The sequence below is a fragment of the Natrix helvetica genome (genome assembly GCF_964273705.1).
Source record: "Natrix helvetica genome assembly, chromosome: 12".
Taxonomy (NCBI): domain Eukaryota; kingdom Metazoa; phylum Chordata; class Lepidosauria; order Squamata; family Natricidae; genus Natrix; species Natrix helvetica.
Window position 1 is genome coordinate 8,329,884 of NC_138556.1, and position 12,063 is coordinate 8,341,946.

The 12,063-nt window shown below is 42.4% G+C and overlaps 1 long non-coding RNA gene across 3 annotated transcripts in view; it reads left to right on the plus strand.

The window, feature by feature from the left end:
• The first annotated feature begins 216 nt into the window (after positions 1 to 216).
• Positions 217 to 12,063, plus strand: part of LOC309397956 — a 39,609-nt gene continuing 27,762 nt past the window's right edge. For all 3 annotated transcript variants that reach the window (XR_014176336.1, XR_014176337.1, XR_014176338.1), the window contains exons 1-3: positions 217 to 315; positions 4,135 to 4,361; positions 7,989 to 8,029. This is a non-coding gene — a long non-coding RNA (uncharacterized lncRNA). The remainder of the gene's footprint in view (positions 316 to 4,134; positions 4,362 to 7,988; positions 8,030 to 12,063) is intronic.

Sequence of the window (12,063 nt, forward strand, 5' to 3'; positions counted from 1 at the left end):
CCTTCCTTCCTTCCTAATTTTATTATCTTCTTGAAAGAATCCTCCCACAGACATTTCCTCGTGGTCCCCAATCCAAGCCGCCCTTCCCTCGTTCCGCGCGACCGAGCAAAGCGCGCAGCAAACGGGAGACGAAAGCGAAAGTCTCGCGAGACTCAGCCCGCTTCCCGCGCAGGCCCACGTCACGTGTTCCAGAACGTCACTTCCGCCTCCGCTGAACCGGAAGTTAACGGCCGGCGGAGGCGTTCCCTTTGGGCGAGCCGATGTTTTAGCATAGAGGGAGGAGATTCCTCCCCCTTCTTCGGTCAGGAACCGCCGGTGAGCGCGCTGGCTCCGAGGCGGCTTCTCCCACGGGGAGAGAAGCTGCCTTTCTTCGGTCTCTCCTTCCACCTCGAGGTGGAACCCGAGGGCTCGGTTGTCATAGAAACCGGGACGGGGGGGGGATGAGGAGCAGCTTCCTGGCTGCTCCCCTTGGATGGGGATTGCGGGGTGGGGGTGGGGGGAACCCCGATGGATTTGGGGCTGTGACAGCCCCGTTGCGGTCGGCAGCCGTTGTTGCAGCGCCTAACCCCCATCTGCTTCTCCCTCTGAGCAAGTGACAGGTTTGTGGACTTCAACTCCCAGAATTCCCCAGCCAGCCATTCAATTCCATCTATTCCCTGCTCTGGCTGAGGAATTGTGGGAGTTGAAGTCCACACACTTGTCATTTGCTCAGATGGAGAAACACTGATCTCAGTCAAGCCGAATCACCTTTTAAACCAAAGCACAATTTGTGAGGCTTTTGCAATCTTTACGTGGGAGTCCCAAAGGTGAGAGGTGTTTTTTTTTCAGGAGACAGCTGGACTTTCTTGTTTTTTCTTCTTTGAAGATGTTTCGCTTCTCATCCCAGAAGCTTCTTCAACTCTGACTGGAGGGTGGGGAATGGAAGGATTATTTCACCCTTCGAATGGTGTGGGAATATGAACGGATTTCCAGAACATTTGCAAATCCTTCCATTCCCCACCGTCTAGTCAGAGCTGAAGAAGCTTCTTGGATGAGGAGTGAAACGTCTTCAAAAGAAAAAAAAACCACAAAGTCCAGTTGCCTCCTTAAAAAAAAAAAAAAAGAAATTGTGCTTTGGTTTAAAAGGTGATTCGATTTGACTGAGGTCAGTGTTTCTCCATCTGTGCAAATGACAGGTGTGCGGACTTCAACTCCCAGAATTCCCCAGCCAGCCATTCAATTCCATCTATTCCCTGTTCTGCCTGAGGAATTGTGGGAGTTGAAGCCCACACACTTGTCATTTGCTCAGATGGAGAAACACTGACCACAGTCAAGCCGAATCACCTTTTGAACCAAAGCACAATTTATGGGGCTTTTGCAGTCTTGATGTGGGAGTCCCAAAGGTGCTTCCCCCCCCCCCTCCCCAGGAGACAACTGGATTTTCTTGGTTTTTGTTTTTCCTTTGAAGATGTTTCGCTTCTCATCCAAGAAGCTTCTTCGGCTCTGACTGGCGGGTGGGGCATGGAGGGATTTATATTCTTTGCAGACAGCTGGTCCTTCGCATCCTTTTAGAGCAGTGGTTCTCAACCTTCCCAATGCTGCGACCCTTTAATACAGTTCCTCATGTTGTGGTGACCCCCAACCATAAAATTGGTGTCTCGGTTCCTAAGACCATCGAAAATATGTGTTTTCCAATGGTCTTAGGTGACCCCTGTGAAAGGGTCGTTCACCCCCAAAGGGGTCCCAACCCACAGGTTTAAAACCACTGTTTTTAGAGGGTCCTTGAAGGACTTGGAAGTTTATCTCAGGGTCACCTGAGTAGTGCTCCTAGTTCCCGTAATCTACATTTTTTAAAATTCATTCCGCATCCCACACCATTCAAAGGGTGTTCATCCCAAATTGTATAGCTAAACGTCTGTAGAGATTCTCAGTCATCCAGGTCACGGTTGTCCCAAAGGTGCTTTTTCAGGAGGCAACTGGCCTTTCTTGTTTTTTCTTTGAATACCTTTTGCTTTTCACCCAAGAAGCTTCTTCAAGCTCTAACTGGACAGTGGGGAATGGAAGGATTTGCAAATGTTCTGGAAATCGGTTCATACTCCCACACTATTCGAAGAGTGAAATCATTCCATTCTCTACCATCCAGTCAGGACTGAGGAAGCTTCTTGGATGAGAAGTGAAACATCTTCAAAGAAGAAACAAGAAAGTCTAGTTGCCTCTTGAAAAAACCCCTTTGGGACAACCATGACCTGGATGGTTGAGAATCTCTCCAGACTTGATGTGGGAGCCTTAGCTTCAGTGGTGGGTTCCGGATTCTGTTTCAACTGGTACGGTTGGAATGACCCCGGCGTCACCCACATGGACGCGTGCGGTGTGCGCATGCGTCGTACTTGCCTGCTATGCTTCTGCAAACCTCCGCGATGCTCCAGCTGCTCAGTGGAGCGTCGCGCAGGCGCCGTTTGCACCATGCGCCAAAGCGCCAAAGTGCCAAAGGCTTAAAGGACAGGTAAGGAGCTCGGGCAGGCAGGTGGGCCCTCCGGAGCACCGTACCGGAACGGTACCCGGTGCTCCGGGCAGGCTCCGGTACGCCCGTACCGGGGCGTACCGCCTGCAACCCACCACTGCTTAGCTGATGGTGGTGACTGCTGATTCTCGGATCCCATGCCAGACTGAGCTTTTCTTGTCTGGACTGGAAGACCTCCCAGGTCCCTTCCAGGTATATTCGATTTCTATTCTTCTTGCCAATCTCGTGTGGAACGAACATGATGATGGCAGTGGCACATCATCCCGTAATGCAGCAAAATGTCACGGTTATCTTTTATGCACTCTCAGTTGTAGCATGTGGGGTAAAGCATGTTGCAGTGAGGCATAATTTAACATATTGTGTTGGGTCATCGGTCACTGATTGGGGGCAAAAGTTCATTGAATTCTGCTTTTGGTTTTTAATAGTCCGAGAGGGAAAGGAAAGCTGGCAACATAATCTGGTCTAAAAGTTGTGTCCTTTTTATAGCTGAATGTAAACACTCACTTCCCTCCATTCATCATGACTCTACCCCAAATTAAGGGGTTGCAGGGTTGTAAGTGAGGGAGTTTAAAGTGAGTTGATGAGCAGTTGCTGCTTGTAATGATAAAGCAGGTCCTAGTGGTTATGGAATCCTTAATATTGCCTATATTCCTGGCCAGTTGTGAGATGTTAGGAGAGGGTAGCCTTTGAAGGATCAGAGTTCCCTGTCACTGGTTTACATAATTGCTGTCGGTGCTACTTAGATTTATCTCTTTTTTGCTTTAAATAAAATAAATATTCCCATTGTTTTTTTGGATGTGTGTCCAACTTAGCTAAGTTCATCTCTGCTTATTTCTATATATAAATAAGGGTGGTTGGTTGAGGGTGTCCCTGGGTGGGTGTTCCAGCATAACTCTGGAACGCCTTGGCCGCTGAAACAAAAAGGAATGAATTATATCTATAGTATCAAATCACAGTACTTTTGACAGTGATAGTGTGCATTTTGGATTCAAGTTCTGTTAAGATACAGCCTGTTGTGCCTTAAAATGACTTCTACTGTACAGCACAATGGTGTTGCCATGGTAACTGCTTCACAGTACCCCACAAAGGGGCTCCCTCTAGTAAAGAGGATTGGTTCTTAAAAAACAAGCAAGCAAACAAAAAGCAAGGGGTCTCCCTCTGGTAAGGGGGATTGGTTCCGGGCAACGCCGGGTTAGCAGCTAGTATCATAATAAAGCAGGTTTTCAAGCAGCCTTCCTATCTTTAAAACCTCACCCACTCCTGTGTGGGCATTATTTTCATACACATAGCAGTTATGCTAATGTTGGGTTGTAAAGTATAATAAGTTAATTAAGTTAATATTTGACAAATATTTTCCTACTTTATTTGCATAGATTTTAGTACTGTATTAGTATATCTCAGGTCAGTTGCCCTAAATGTTGCTACTATGTTAGTTTTACTGCTTGAAACTTTGTTGTACTCCAAGGCGCTTTGCTGTTTGTTTTCTACTGTTAAAGAACTTGCTGTGTTTTGCTTTCGTTGCGTGACAAAGTTTCATAGATTAAAAAAAAAACGATGCTTCTGAAGAACTGCTTTTGGAAACCATGAAGAGAATTACTGATCATCTTTTTCTTCTGTTTTTTTCTTTCTTTCAGCAATGATCCATTTTTGCCATGAGTAGAGATCTAATAAGGTGGCTGGACCAAGATTCACCATGGCATCAGAACTTTGTAAGACGATATCAGAGGCAAAGCTGGAAAGGCACAAGAATTTATTCCTGAACTATCGAAACCTTCATCATTTTCCTTTAGAATTACTGAAGGATGAAGGTCTGCAGTACTTGGAAAGATTATACATGAAAAGAAACTCCTTAACTACCTTGGTATGTCATTTCATTAATTAATAAGCAACAGATTTGTTATTGTATTAAATAGAATTTATGTTTTGAAGTGTCCGTTATTCTTTATGTTGGGCAACAAAAGGATGTATGTTAACTAAATGTCTAAGTAGAAAGTCCTGTTGCCTCTTGAAAAAGCACCTTTGGGACGATCTATGTTAACCTGTTCAGGTAGGCCAAGTCAGGAAACAAATACTGTAAGGCAAGCAATCGGTGGCCTACCTCGCAAGGCCAGGTTTTTTCTCCCTTGCAACCTTGCTGATGAGCCGGATAAATTTATCCAGAGCTGTTCACCGTGATGGCGCGAATGGGGTGAATCGGTTTTGATTCTGTGGGGCGTGGAGGGGGAATTCGGATCTTTTAAACCAGCCATCGTGTCTGTTTCAAAGTTGTTGTTGTTTTTTAAATTATTTTATTTTGGGGTATTTTGATGGAATAAAAAAGACTTGTTCTTGGGGATGAGAAGGAGCTGGCTGGGGAATTCTGGGAGTTGAAGTCTCTTAAAGTTGTCCAGTTTAAGTAGTACTGTTCCAGATGTTCTCCTATTCACTGAAGGTCTCCTGCTTGGGCAGGGGGTTGGACTAGATGACCAACAAGGTCCCTTCCAACTCTGTTAATCTGTTAAGGCATGCGTGAAGAGTAAAGAGAAATTGTCTTAAGCCGCATATAAAATATATAATATATTTAATGTATATAAAATCACATAATGCTAAAAAGATTAGAAATATTGGAGTAGGATTCATATCCTACTACAGAAAATTCTTAAAGTGAATATAGAAAACAAATGGCAGAAATGGGAGGTCACCTCGACCTCCACAATGGATGAATCGCTGCAAAAAAATGATGGAATTAGCAGATGACTGCTCTGATTAAAGAAAAAAAAATCCACAAACACCTTTACTTCGACTTGGAAACCACTTCTGGACTTTGTGCTTGAGGTGGAAAAAGATGAAACGTTGACCTTGGGTTTTACCGATGAGATAGATTTGTTGTTACAGAAATGGCTAGTTTCTATTATTATGAAAAAGTAAAAAGTTGAGGGTAGATCTTAATGCCTTATTTTACTGCACCAAAGGAAGTCAATGCCTTTTTTTTTTCTTTTTCCCTTCCTTTCCCCCGGTATTCCCTTCCCTTTTTCCTTTCCTGATTTCCCTAATATTTGCTTTTGAATTCTCTTTGTATGTTACATTACAAACTAATAAAAAAAACTAGATAATAAAAACTTTACGATTTTGGGCGGCCGTATTACTAGCTGTCCAGGGCCATTTGCACTGCAGGCAGCAGGTCGGATACCACCTGCTACAGCATAAGATAAAAAATAAAATAATGCAAGTGCAATGCAGCAATGGGTCTCACTCTACCTCACCAAAGACCTCAGGGAAGAGCAGAGTTTCACAGCTCTTCTGAATACAGTCCCTGCAGAGTGAGGTCCATCCAAATTTTGAGGTGAGCCTTGTTCTAGAGGGCAGGCACTGCTATGGAAAAGGTGAACTTCCGGGGTCCAGACAGGTGAAATTATTTCATCAAAGGAACCCACAAGACCTGCAAGATTGAATCTGACAAGCACGTCTTACAAGATGTAGGTGGTTTTCAACAAAAGACTTTTGAGGGTGGCATTCTAATTTGAGAATGGGGAAAAAAGGAGAGAAACGTTAGCCTTTTTTTTTTTAACGGTGGCTATACTGCCTACAGGACGTGGTGGCTCAGTGGTGAAGACGCTGAGCTTGTCGATCAGAAGGTCGGCAGTTCAGCGGTTCAAATCCCTAGCTCCACATAGCAGAGTGAGCTCCCATTACTTGTCCCAGCTTCTGCCAACCTAGCAGTTTGAAAGCACGCAAGAAATGCAAGTAGAAGAATTGGAACCACCTTTGGTGGGAAGGTAACAGTGTTCCGTGCGCCTTCAGCATTGAGTCATGCCGGCCAGGTGACCATGGAGACATCTTCGGACAGCGCTGGCTCTTCGGCTTTGAAACAGAGACAAACACCACCCCCTAGAGTTGGGAACAACTAGCACATATGTGCAAGGGGAATCTTTACCTTTACATATACTACCTACCTTATCAAATCAGTGAAAACTTGGCCCTTGGTTAGAATTCAGTTAGAAACTGTTGCCCAGCTTCAGGGTGTTGAGCACTAATTCCCCAGTAGGTGGAAACCAAGCTCAAATTCCTGTATTTCTTAACTGGAAAAAAGGGCTGAAGGTATGAACAGTTCTGCATATGTGCTTAGCTGAAAGGGATGAGTCTAAGGGGATTGTTTGCATTACGAATTGAAATAATTTGTCAATAATATCCTACCCTTCCAAGTCATTTAACCATCTGTGGTTGCTGGCTGTGATTTGTTTTTGCTTTGGTTTTATCTTTGCATAGTTACATACGACTCGTCTTTGCACTTTTTATATTTTATAAGCTTCTTTCAGCAACTCATTTTGAGAGAAGCATCTCCCCACCTCCTGTAAACAACACAGTAGTGAATAAAAAAAAATTCTAAGATATGCTTTAAACCAGTGGTGGGATTCAAATAATTTAACAACCGGTTCTCTACCCTAATGATGTCTTCCAACAACCAGTTCACCAAACTGCTCGGAAAGTTAACAACCGGTTCTGCCAAAGTGGTATGAATTGGCTGACTCCTACCACTGCTTTAAACCATACTCACTCTTGAATCCTTATCTCATATATTCTTAAAAATTTATGGTTATTAACCTGTGGTCCGCGGATCCCTGGATGTACCATAATGTTCTCACGGGATTTGCGAAGGCTTGAAAAGAAATGTTATGATTTAAATCTTGAGTTAAGTCTTGAGGGGGTCCGTGGCTATGGTTCGTGGTCACAAAAGGTATTTAAAGGAGGTATGAGGTGAATAAAAAAGGCTGAGAACTACGGGGATAGGTAATCAGTCAGTTTCTGGATAGTCCTATTTAAAGTATTGTGACTTGGCTGCTGTAAGAATGGCTGTTGGTTAAAAAAACTACGTTAGCACTCTTTCAAGTTTAGGAGACTTCCAACTTTTATGGCATATACATTAAGATAAGTGGTTTCCTTGTTTAGTGTGGCAAAATCAGATTATTATACATACACGAATAAAGATATCGCAGCATAAACTGTAACGTGTTTATTTCAAAACAAATCCATCCCCGGGTTGTGTTTTTGATAAAGTAATTAAAATACCATGACTGAAGTAATCAATATAATTTTATTCTGTTGTTTCGTAGTGTGAAGGATAGCTTGAAAATACATTACTAATCTCATCATTAGTTACTGAATTTGGATATGTTAGGATTTTGGGTTACATGAATTAATAATGTGAACCAACTCCACTGTTCTAGAATTCCCTGTTTCACATTGGAAGGTTATTTGCTGTCTGCTACTAACATTCCTTGTTGACTTGACACACTCGTACTTGGTGGAGTTTGTGGTTGCTGGTTAGGCAAGGCTAAATACAATAATTGCCAAATCAGGTAGAGGAACAGGTATCATAGTTTGGTGTGTAACTTTAAGATTCTGGTATCCAAAGTTTCATCCTGGTTCTAGCTTGAAAGAAGAAACAAATTGATGTTGAGTTTATAAAGATGAAACTATAACTTTGTCCATATTCTTTTTTTTTTTTTAGCCAGAAAACCTTGCTCAGAAACTTCCAAATCTTGTGGAACTGTAAGTATATTATTTTTGTTAGTTAACATGCTGAGATATATGAAAGTGCCATTCTTTTATAGGAAAATATCTTAAGTGAATAGGAACAGTATATTATGAGCTCTTTTTTCTTGATCAAAATTGGACCTCATCTAATTTTGTTCTTATACTATAGGGCCGGGATAGCGAACCTATGGCACACATGCCACAGTTGGCACGCGGAGCCATTTGTCAGGGCACGCGAGGTGTTGCCCTGTCAGCTGCCCAGTGTGAATGCGCGCGCTGGCCAGCTGACTTCAGCCTTTTTTAAAGACATTTTTCACTCTCCCCAGGCTCCAGAGGCTTTATAGGAGCCTGGGGAGGGCGAAAAGAGCCTCCCCTGCCCCCCCACCCCCGAGGCCCTCCGGAGGCTTCAGGAGCTTCCCTGAAGCCTCTGGAGCACGAAAAAAACGGCCCCGTGGGCAAACCCGAAGTTCAGGAATGGACTTCCTGTTTGCTCGTGGGGTTGGTTTAAGCTCTCCGGAGGCTTCAGGGACTTTCAGGAGGCTTCCCTGAAGCCTCCGGAGAGCTTAAACCAACCCTACGAGCAAACCGGAAGTGACTTCTGGTTTGCATGTAGGGTCGTTTTTAACCCTTCGGGAGCTTTAGGGAAGCCTCTTGAAGGTTCCTGAAAGCCTCCGGAGGCCCTCGGCGGGGAGCTGTTTCCGTCCTCCCCAGGCTCCTATAAAGGCTCTGGAGCCTGGGGAGGGCGAAAAAAGCATGAAAAAAATGGGGGGAGTGCCTCTCATGCGTGCATGGGCACGGGGGGGGGCTTGTGTGTTGCATTATGAGTGCAGCACGCCCACGCAGGACCCCCCCTGCGCTCCCCTCCCTTCTGGCACGCGAGCCAAAAAAGGTTCGCCATCGCTGCTGTAGGGTAATGCCTATAATTAATTATATAAGTATATTTATTAATTTTATAATTATAAATAATTATAGGGTAATTAGTCATGCCAGCCACATGACCACGGAGACGTCTTCGGACAGCATTGGCTCTTAGGCTTTGAAATGGAGATGTGCCGCGTCCCCTAGAGTCGGGAACGACTAGCACATATGTACGAGGGGAACTTTTACCTTAGTGCCTGTAAACCTGTCAATATTATTCTGTGAAAAATTGCTAGAAAACATCATCATGCTCAGTTCTTGCTGAGTGGCTACATTTTATCTACATCAGCTTAATTATTTACTCAGGAAATCTGTGAATATGCTTTCTAACAATAATACAGTTGGCAACAATCTAATTCTTATCTTCTGTAAGGATGTAGAGCGACATTTTACCTTGTTATTACTATTGTGTGTCCTGTCCCTCTTACAACACAGCATTCTAATACCTTCAATAACTATTTCATCATTAGTTCTTTTGATCAAGAATGTGTGATTGTGTGCTTCAGTTCGGAATGGAAGAACCTTGTATCTTGTACGGAGCAATAGAATTCCATTTTTTAAAAAATCTGACAGTTAATATATTTGCAGGATCCAATCTGGGTCAATCACCAGGACCAGAAATTTTGCCTTCTAAGTTCTAACCCATCCTCAGGGGATTTCTCTCTAGTCTGACCGACCCAGATTGGATCCCTGCAACATTATCCAGGGACACATAAATTAGCCTTCATTTGTGTTAATATATTTCAGCAGCAATCCTGTGGGAATGTTGTCTGGACACACATATATGGACAAGAGAAAGCCCTCATTAGCAATAGTGCCAAAACTTTCTGGAGGACTTAGCTACTTCAGTTGTTTCTTCATTTTTCCAAACTATCGCTTTGAAAGGGTTTGCATTGTTCTCACAACCCCAGGAATAATTTTCAGCTACAGTGTCATGGCAATAGTTCCTGTAAGCATTAGTGGATTAAAATAATTAGAGAAGCACGTCTGTAACCAGGTCATATTTTATAGCCTCTCCATGGTCAAAGGATATAGGCGAAATTATTTATGTATATTATATAGAGACACTGTTCTATGCAGGCTGATCCCATATAACTAAGAACGGTGGTCTAAATCTCCACTTAAATCCTCCTCATCCTCATCATCATCATAGCAGCCCACGGCAAGCTGTCCCTTATTTATAATTTGAGTGTCAGCAGTGCAGTTATTAATTTTTTGAAGGTCATTGCAGTCTGCAGCTTCTTTAAGGAATAATCGTGCCTCATCTTATCTAGTGGGAATTCTCTTTTAATGAACTTAAAGTACAGCTTTCATGAGAGTTGCATGTTTTTGGCACCATGCAGTTTCAAACATAATCTGATTAAGCCACAAGAATCTTCTTAATATTTGAAAGAGGTTATTTCTAGAAGCTCTAAAAAGTCAGCAAGCTTGTTGATCACATACTAAGGTTTTCTCATCCACATTATATTACGCTCTTTAATCCCTCTCCCCCCCCCCCCGCCGCCCCCGGTCTAATTTACTCTGTCGTTAGAAGGTTAGGGTTTCAATTTGGGTATATGTTAATCTTGTTAATGTTTTATTAGATTGTAAAACGTACGTTGAGGTGCAGTAGAGCAAAATTTACAGAAGCTGTTAATAAGATAAAAAAAATTCTTCTGTCTGTGACTCTGTGTTGCGATGGGCTCAAAAGATTTCAAACCGCCACTTCAGTTTTCTGTAGGAGATTTGATGAGAAGTTGTTTCCCAGTTATATTTTAACCAAGCCTTAAAAAGCATGGCTTTGGAAGCCTCTCCAACATGGAAACACTAATAAGGCTGTCCATTTTTGAGTGACAGTTCTCCCTACTTTTTTTTTACTGTTGCATAACCATCTTGTCAACTTTGCATGCATAATTAATAGATAATCTCAACCTCAAACAATGCAGCCGTAATGGTGCTTGTGTTTATCTTCATTACTCCGGGCATTGAAATGAATGTCACAAGAAAACCCAGAGCCTCGAATTAGTGGAGCCCTATTAAAATTGTTTGTGTCAGAAGCTCCTTAAACAATTCTAGCTAATGTTGTGTGAAAGAAGACAGCTTCTTGATCATAAATATAAGTCAGGATCCAAAGCACCTCACAAATAGTTCCAGGCACCAGAATTATTTTGATGCTAATGGAGTGGAGGGGGAAAATGGAAGCAAGACGACTTTTTAAAAACCAGATTGCGTGATAGAATGGAACACATCCTGGCCTTTTGTGGTACTTAAAGTAATTCTTAGTCTGAGTCTGCTTGAGCTTGTCAGTAAACAAGGAAAAATATTTTTTTAAAAAATATGTAAATTATTATTTAAATAGTATCAGTTTATCAAGTTAGGTTTAATTATTATTATTATAGCTTTATTGATTAACCTATAGCTCATATCAAAGCACAAGGTTCAAACAGATATCACCAATAAAATCCTACACAAACAATTTATAATAAGAGTAGGATAAAATACAATAGTCATCAGATAAGATACAATATAATTTAATACATAAATATGTTAAAAAGAATAAAACGCCATCAAATTATATTTCGGTGCCACCCTTACAATCTACCCCATGTATGCAGATCTCAACCGAACCATTTTGTTTAAGCACTGTGCTGTGTTAAATGTTATTTTCAGGCTCTGGCCGCACATAAAGTAAGTGGTTTTGATATGGGGATCCCAATGGGTCCTTCGTTCGGTATATGGACCAAGGTACTTGTCTCTCACCCCCTTATACAAGCAAGAATCCAATAGGATGTGAGCCAGGGCTTCTACCTCTGCAAATGCTCCGCAGATGCAGAGATGCTTATTGTGGGGTATAGAATGGAATCTCCCATATCTGACCATTGCGTTGAGGTGTTCGAATCTCACTCCCATAAATATCTCCCTTAGATGTTTTGCCAGTTGTAACGTCAAATAGCTGTCTACTTGAAAAGTAGGTTTGTATTTGCTCAGCCGTTTCAAGTTACCTAACTTACTAAGGATAGCTATTGAAACTGTGTGAAAGTTGAAATCAGCACACACACACACACACACAAAAGAAGAATTTCAACAAAAAATATGTTACAGATTTCCTTGGGGTAGGAGGGGGTGGGTGAATGATACTTTTCAAATACAGA